The sequence below is a fragment of the Drosophila hydei genome, unplaced genomic scaffold (assembly GCF_003285905.1).
Source record: "Drosophila hydei strain 15085-1641.00,03,60 unplaced genomic scaffold, DhydRS2 tig00000271-arrow-arrow-pilon, whole genome shotgun sequence".
Taxonomy (NCBI): domain Eukaryota; kingdom Metazoa; phylum Arthropoda; class Insecta; order Diptera; family Drosophilidae; genus Drosophila; species Drosophila hydei.
In genome coordinates, this window is record NW_022045701.1 from 1,635,404 (window position 1) to 1,643,988 (window position 8,585).

Genomic DNA, 8,585 nt, shown 5'->3' on the forward strand with positions numbered 1-8,585 from the left:
GAAACAGTAAGAATGCTCTTACTGATGAAATGTCTGCTTATTCAATGGTAATTTGATTCCTGAAACAATTGACCGGCTTGTCCGTTGCGTCCGTTACGTCAGCCACTCTGTTCTCCTTTCCTGGATTGTAAATAATTTTCGCATTGTGTTTATCAATGAAGGATTTCCAGCGTTTTATTTTCGCATTTGCATTTCGATCCGAGAGCGCAAAAGTCAGCGGTTGATGGTCCGTATAAATGTTTAAGTCTCTAACTACCTAATGGTAATTCCAATTGCCAAGAGTTCCCTCTCATTGGTTGCTAACTCAGATTCCTTATCTCGCAAAGTCGTTGAAATCACCGCTATAGGTGTCCCGGTCTTGTGAGAATTCTGCTCCAATGCCGTGTCCTGAAGCATCAGTTGTTAGATCAAATGGCTTCTTATAATCCAGGTATCTTAATATGACATCTTCAGATACTAAGATGTTTTTAGGTCTATCAAGCGTTTGCAACTGTTTAGCTGTAAGTTCGATTTTGACCTTTCTGGAATCATTGGTGCTTACCTTAGCAGTGACCCCTTTAAGTATATCTGTTAGGGGTGTTGCGATTGCAGCTAAGTTTTTTATAAAACATCTATAATAACTAGATAGACCGAAAAAATTACATTAACTCATATAGATATGTTGGCAGTTTAATGGACTGTATTGCCCGTGTGAAGTTTTTATAGCTCCAATAGCAACAAAAACCCGAGATATTCGACGCTCTTTTTGAAAATATAATGACATCATCTACATAGACGTGATATATTTTCCCCATGTGTTCTCTTAGAACATCATCTATTACCCTCTGAAAAATACTTGGAGCGTTTTTCAATCCATACGAAAGTCGGCAAAACTCGTACTTCCCACTGTTGACAGAAAAGTCGGTTTCTCCCTATCCCCTCCTGCCAGCTCGATCTGATGTTATCCTCATTTCAGGTCAAAAGTCGAGAAATACTGCGAGTTTCCCATGTACACAATTACTAACTTTCTTATCTACTTCCTAAATAGGATTATTATAATGCTTAATCTCCGCATTTACGAAGTCAGATACCCCTAAAGGGTTTAAAAAGAACAGTGTTTATGTTAAATGGTACAGCTACTTTATTATGAAGTGGCGGTGTTGGTAAAGTTGATGCGCGTTGCATCATTTGTGGGTTCGAATCTTAGTATCGTTATGTCGATTCTTATTTGTTTTTTTTTTTTTTGTTAATACTCTATACAAACTACGAAAAATATTTAAAAACGCAGATATGACTGGGATCAGGGTATCTCCTAGTCGGGCACCCCGACTAGAGCTTTCTTACTTGTTTTATGCTATTTTTGTATTCCAAAAAATCAAATGAAATTCGCATTTACATGAAAAACATTGAGTTGAGACACGGAGTTTCATTTATTAAGTACTTTATCGTTTTACGACGTTGGGCGCCAATTAATTAAAGACTCTTTTTAACTGTTGAATATTTACTCGCCTACTGGCCGACTCAAATTATAACTAGAACCACAGCAGCGGTCAAGAACTTATGACTCAGCGTCTCGTTCCACCCGGCAGTGCGACCGACTGAACTGATTATTCAGTGCTTTCGGCTATGTTGTAATCGTTTCCGCTATTCTGTTTATTTGGCTGGTAAAAACTTATAGTCTTTTATATCAGGAATTAGTATAAAAAACAATATAATTATCTAAATACCATTTTGGCCATGTGTCATTTATCACATGTGATAAATTTCACATGGTCAACTTGGTTGACAGAAAACTGTGAAGCATTCATTCTGTGCATATATTCATATTAAAACTTAAAGAATTTACTTTCAAATGCCATGACATACATTTTTATATTATCTTGCTTGTCTTAACAAGATTCTATGGTTTAGCTTTTGGGTGCGAATTGACCTTCTGTGCACTTCTTTAATTTCTGAAAATTTATTTTATAAACAAAAAATTATTTTTTAAAAAATAGTTTTTTAAAGCAATTCTACCCTAACAAACATGCTGATTTGAAAGTTTTGGATGTGGGTATAAGACGAAAACGCTCACCATTATGTTGACTCTTTTGTTGTCGCTCTCTTCAGATTTGAAGTGACCTGCAAAGGAATCTGGAATACTAGTAATGGGAGATTTTATTTTGCCTGCGTAATCTGTGAGGACTGATGCAAGAACAATACCTTCACCCTGCTGTCATATGTATGATTTCGTTCTCTTGTCTTAACAAAGCTTAACATTCAGTGATCTCCTCATAAGTACATTAGTGCGTTGATGTTTCAACAGGTAAAATTTCTCATTCGTTCTGACTTGCAATACAGAATAAAATCAGTGTCTGTGCGCGTCAGCTTATATATTTTGTATTCTCAAACCGCAAGGGTCAATTAAGAAAAAGGCGTTAATAAAAACAATTAAATACAATACATTTCTGAGGTGTACACAATCATCGTTTATTTTTTTTTTTTCAAAGTTTCACATTTTCGGTTACGCTGCAATATGGCGCGCATAAAAACTGAATGCTCCCTTCAATCATTGATCAGAAGTCAGCGACATGGAAAACGCAGAACAAAGTTCGCCCAGTAAATATTAAGCGATATTAATGCAAACATATACTAACCCACATTTAATTTTGCAGGAACAAATCGTTAATATCTTAGAAAAAAGATAAAAAGAAAACGGATGTATAATTAAACTGCGAAAGCTGTCACACAATTTTAATCTCTCACTCAAATACCTGATCACAACAGATCAAATAGCCAGCCCAAGTGTTACCATAGAAGCTTGATGTGGTATCACAACCTATTCATGCATGAACTTACAAAATCGAGGATGTCGTCGAGGATGTCGAGGATGTCGTCTACGCACTCAGGTTGAAGTGTTCTTGAAGACTAGGACATCAAGACAAACATAAATGCCTAACACCTCGTTGCTGACTACATATAAATTAATAAGTGAACGGAAGCTTATCGACGTCGGTGCAGCGGCAGCAGATTTCAGCAGAACGAAGTGGATTTGGAGTGGATGGGGACCAGACGCTGACTTTGTTTTATGTGGAAAATATAGTTTGAAGCGGATGGAAGTCAGACGCTGAGTGTGTTAAAAATATTGTTTTGACAATATTTGAATGTTCAAATTCTTAACTCCTCCCCTCTTAGTGTGTGGTCATGTGTGGTCTCTTAGAAAAATGGGATGTTGTTAAATTGCATGTAGCACGGCTTGGGTTGTTGTGCTTCTTCTTCAGCGGTTGGTGGAGCCAGCTGTAAAATGATTTTTCTTGTTTTTTTTTGCTAAGAATTACGGTGGTCAAGGTTATAGTTATGAGGAAGAACGGTGTTATTGATGAGATACCATTGTTTTAATTCGCAGTTCTTCGATTTCTTGTGTTGCTTATAGTCGTTTAGTTTCTTCCAAAGTTTTTTGTATGGTTGGTGAGATTGTTTTTCTGATTATGATTTCTAGGTTATTGAAGCTTATTTCTTTGACGTTAATTGATTTGTTACAGAATTTGGTGAGATAGGTGCCCCTCAGTGTAGTAATGTTGTTTTGCCGGGAGACGGTGCCGTTGAAATTGTTGAGAAGAACCCGTGCATTGCTAAACTCACAAAGCGCATGTTCCCGATATCAGTTTGATATCATTGAAAATGGGAAATCAGGGTATAATGGTTTTGTGCAAATGTATGTAACAAGCAGAAGGAGGCGTGGCAGACCCCATAAAGTATATGTTGGAGCGTCGTTAGTATTTTCCATGGCTCTAATAGCGCAGCGAGTTTCGATGCGCAGGCTTCTCGATTCAAAGTTGAACTGCTCGCCTTTTCGTTTCTCTGCCTCGCACCGAACCACACTCGACGACAGCGTTGTAGCGCTGTCGTCGCGCTATAACGGGACTTCTTAAAGCGACAAAATGCAAAGGACCAATCAGGGCGCAATTAGCGGCTGATGCAATATTTTTTAGTATGATGAAATTAGGAATTCTGGTAATAACCAGAATTCTCATACAAAGCAATACACACACAGGAATTCTGGTAATAACCAGAATTCTCATACAAAGCAATACACACACAGCGCGTACGTGCAACACGCAGGAACTATCAAATACAGTGCGTACATACAGTACGCTCCGACACGGCCATCCTGACCTTGACACGTCCTCGTGTAATATGCCAAACATTAACTTTAAAAATGTCTTTGTAATAGATTTCAAACTTAATTCATCGTCTCTTTTAGACGGATATCCAACCAATAATCATCGTTTCTCTTAAACGGATAACCATTAACAATCGTCTCTCTTAGACGGATATCCAACTGATAAAATATTCAGTTCAACATTTCTTCATACAAACTCTTAACATTTATTCTTAATTAAAACATTTGAAAACATATTTCTTTCAATTCAATTCAATAACTTCACCTATGCAAGTTACAAAAATAAAACATGATGCTTGTTTTATTACATAATATTTTGCCAAATTGTCGATTTTACATTTTCTTTAACTAAATTTCCAAATTTCATTCAAAAAGAAACAATCATCGTCTCACTTGGACGGATAACCTTCGTCTCACTTGGACGGCTCACCATCGTCTCACTTGGACGGCTCACCATCGTCTCACTTGGACGGATAACCTTCGTCTCACTTGGACGGCTCACCATCGTCTCACTTGGACGGATAACCTTCGTCTCACTTGGACGGCTCACCCTCTGCTTCTATCAGACCATTTGACGAGCCTGGATCTTCATCCTCAATGTCCAGCTCATGGGGCACATTTCCCTCTGGAAATTTTCTTGTGTCCTCGTGACAGTATTTATATAATCGTTTACTCGATAACGACTTTAACATGTATCTGTCACCGTCTAGGACTTTAACTACCAAAAATGGACCCTTGAATTTTGGGTCTAATTTTGTCTGGTGTCTCTCCTCGTTCTTGAGAAGGACATAGTCACCAACACTGTGTCTTACAACGGCGGCCTTGGACTTATCAAATCGATTTTTGTTGTAAAAGGCTAAAGATTTCATACTGCTACTTGCTCGAGCCCGTGTGGAGTCTAAGTCTACTTCCAATTCTGTGTCCAATGGAGGAACTAATCCAAGAGGTCGACCTTCTTTCCCTATTAACATTTCTAAGGGACTAGCCTCAGTTGCCCGATTTGTTGTGCAGTTTAAAGCTAGCTGCACCTCGCCGAGAGCATCTTGCCAGGGCCTTTGGCTTAATTCGACTGCAGTTAATAGGTTCTTGAGCGTGCTCATAACGCGCTCAACTTGTCCATTAGCACGACTTGCCCCAGTCGCGATTAAATGAAGTTTTATGGTTTTTGAACAGCAAAATTCTGCAAACTGCCCGCTAGAAAAACATCTACCCTGATCAGCTATAATGAGTGTTGGTGCACCAAACAAGGAAGTTGAAGACTTTATGGCCCTGATACAACTCTCCGTATCTATTTTGAGAGTGTGGTACAGGTGTACGAATTTTGTGAAGCTGTCAATTTGAACAATGATATATTCCTTTAAATCACTTTTACCACTTAATTTGCCAGTAATGTCCATATGGACGGTGTGCCAAGGGATGCTAACCCTTGGTATAGGATGTAATTCTGCTTGAACTTTGCCGGAATGTGACTTTGCTGTCCTGCAGGTTATACAATTGTCAACAAATTTACGGACATATTTGTTCATTTTCTCAAACCAGTAAAATTGGTAAACTTTGTCAGGGGTTTTTTGCCAACCAAGGTGCATGATTGACTCATGTACCTGGTTAACTACTGACCATCTGAAATTTCGGGGCACAACTGGCAAGCATCGTGTCTTACCATTTTTTTGGATTTTACGAAACAACATCCCTTTTCTCAAATCATATGTTTTAGTTACTTCGTCTAGTAGGTCATTTGAATTCAGTTTACTGACAAGGGCAGCAATATCCGGGTCCAATTGCTGTTCGGCAAACAACCAATTATTTGAGATTTCTGCTATGTTTATTCGCTTCTCGGGAATTTTTTCCAAAATTAATTGTTTCTGAGTGACTGGGTTTCTAGATAAGAAGTCGACATGTGCCATACGTTTTCCTTCTCTGTACTGTATGTCAAACTTGAAAGATTGTAAATAAGACCACCAGCGATGAACTCTAGGAGTTAAGTCTATTTTGGTTCGCGATGCCTTTAACGAGTTACAATCTGTATAAACCACAAATTCTCTGCCAAGCAAGTAGTGACGGAAATGTTTAACGGATGCAAATACTGCCAGAGTTTCAAGCTCATACGAGTGGTACCTAGACTCGGCTGGCGAAGTTGTTTTACTAAAATATTCTACAACGTGAAGCTTATTGTTAATTCGATGTAAAAGCATGGCACCAAATCCGATTGAGCTAGCGTCGGTGTGTAGTTCTATAGGGTATTGCGGGTCGAATATTACCAGAACTGGTTCGTTTGTAAGAATAGTCACAATTTTCTTGCGAATGCTTTCCAACTCAGTAGTCCACGCAAAACTTTCCCTTCCTGATGTTAGGGAATACAACGGCTTTATGACTTGAGAGAATCCGGGTACGAATTTGCGAAAATAGGATGCAAGACCAATAAACTGCCGTACACCAAAAACCGTCTGTGGCGGTGGCAACGATGTTAACGCAACAATCTTTCGCGAGTTTGGTCGAATTTCCCCTGCTCTTACCTCATATCCCAGATATTGAACGACTGTTTTTAAGAAACTACATTTGTTAACATTAAAAATGAATCCAGCATCTGTGAGAATGTCTAGTACTATTTTCAACCTTTCCAATCCTAATTCGACTGTGGGTGACACGATCATGATATCATCCATGTAAACAATCACGTATGAATAGGCCAAGTCACCCAAGGCACGCATGACTGCCCGTTGGAAAACGGATGGCGCATTTTTGAGTCCGAACGGCATGGTCAGGAACTCATATTGACCGTCCGGGGTCACAAATGCAGTGTATTCTATGGAATCAGGGTGGATAGGAATTTGGTGGAAACCACTCGCCATATCAAGACACGTGAAGTAATTTGCGCCACGCAGCCTAGCGATCTGGTCGCTAATGAGCGGCAAAGGGTACCTGTCTGCGATTGTGTTAGAGTTTAACTCTCTGTAGTCGACACAAAGTCGGTCTGTACCATTTTTCTTCTTGACAAGCAGCATAGGACTGGCAAAAGGGGAGCAGCTGGGTCGAATGATGTTGCATTTAAGTAACTCACTTAACTTTTCTCGGACAATGTCTCTTTCTTCAGGGCTAAGTCTATAGGGCCGGCGTTGTACAGTTTTGGTTGGATCAATCAAGCGAATTTTCATTTCCCCTGTCGTGACTCGTGTAGATGGTGCCCCTTTTACAAGTGCAGTGGAGTAATTCTCAAGCATTTTTATTAGTTTGTCTTTATCAGCCTCGCGCAATTCGGTATCGAGATTTGTAAGGTCAACTGGTTCCCTATCTATTGAGCAAATATTTACGGCTTTGGCTTTTACTACGTTAAACTTGTTTTGTGATATAGTGACATTAAATCCTTGTTTAAGAATTTCGCGGCCGATAACAATGTCGCTTTTCAAATGATTATCTTGCACTACATGGAACAATATTTGAAGTGCGTTCTCATTTATGGTGACTTGGCTTAATATTTGTAAGGTGCTATATATGCCAGTATCGCCTATACCTTTTAGCATGATAATGCTGTTAAAACGCTTACCAGCTAGCTTACTACATATTTTCTCTTTAATGAGTGAACACTCTGCGCCAGAATCAAAAGAAATTGGGTAAGTCTCACCGAGCTGCATCATCACTCCAGTTGGCTCTGGTACAAAGCACTGGTTCACAGTTTTCCGTTGGAATGCTCCCTGTGTACTTGTTGATTCCTTTTTCGGACATTGATTTGCGAAGTGTCCAGGCTGGCCGCACTTGAAGCAAGTAACAGTTGGCTTGTCTCGCTGAGATGTCGCGTCCCCCTTTTGTCGCATTTTGGCTCTGCACTCAGCAATTTTATGTCCTGGTTTGCCACAGAAATGGCACACTATTGTCAATATTCTCCTCTTCTTGGCGTCAGGTCCAGGTCCGGAGTCGTCATCACGGTCAACATTACGATGTTTTTTAAAGGAGAATGCGCCTAGTTCGGATTGCAAGTCACTTCTAGTTTGAACTTTTGACGTGAACACAATCCGTTCCAAGCGGTTATCCACATTGGCTAAATGCGCGAGCACAATTGAAACAGCAATTTCTTCGATGTTTTTGTTTTTCCAATTGGAAGTTAAAGTGGTCACCAAACGGCTAGCATAAACCGCAAGACATTCGCCGTTAGTTGGGCGACTGTTTAGTAGATTTAGAAACATTGCCGACGACGTTTCACTATTTTCGTAGCGGCGGAGGAATAATTCCTTAAATTCAATCCACTTAATGCCGGGATATGCAATTTGAGTTAGCCACTGTGAGGCACTGCCCACCATAGCTTCGCTTAGTGCCATGATGAGTCTGCTTCCTTCTAGGGGCTGTTCCGTTAATATAATGTCAGCTGTGATGGACCACTTTGAGGCATCTGCACCTGCAGTGTCAGAGAAAAATTTTGGCAAAGTGACGCCACGAGTCTGCTGTTGCTCCC

General features: G+C 39.8%; 1 long non-coding RNA gene across 1 annotated transcript; it reads left to right on the plus strand.

Annotated features, from left to right (window-relative positions):
- Positions 1-2,227: 2,227 nt before the first annotated feature.
- Positions 2,228-3,310, plus strand: LOC115483020. The gene is made up of 3 exons (XR_003944203.1): positions 2,228-2,284; positions 2,469-2,577; positions 2,634-3,310. It is a non-coding gene; the product is annotated as an uncharacterized LOC115483020 (long non-coding RNA).
- Positions 3,311-8,585: the final 5,275 nt, after the last annotated feature.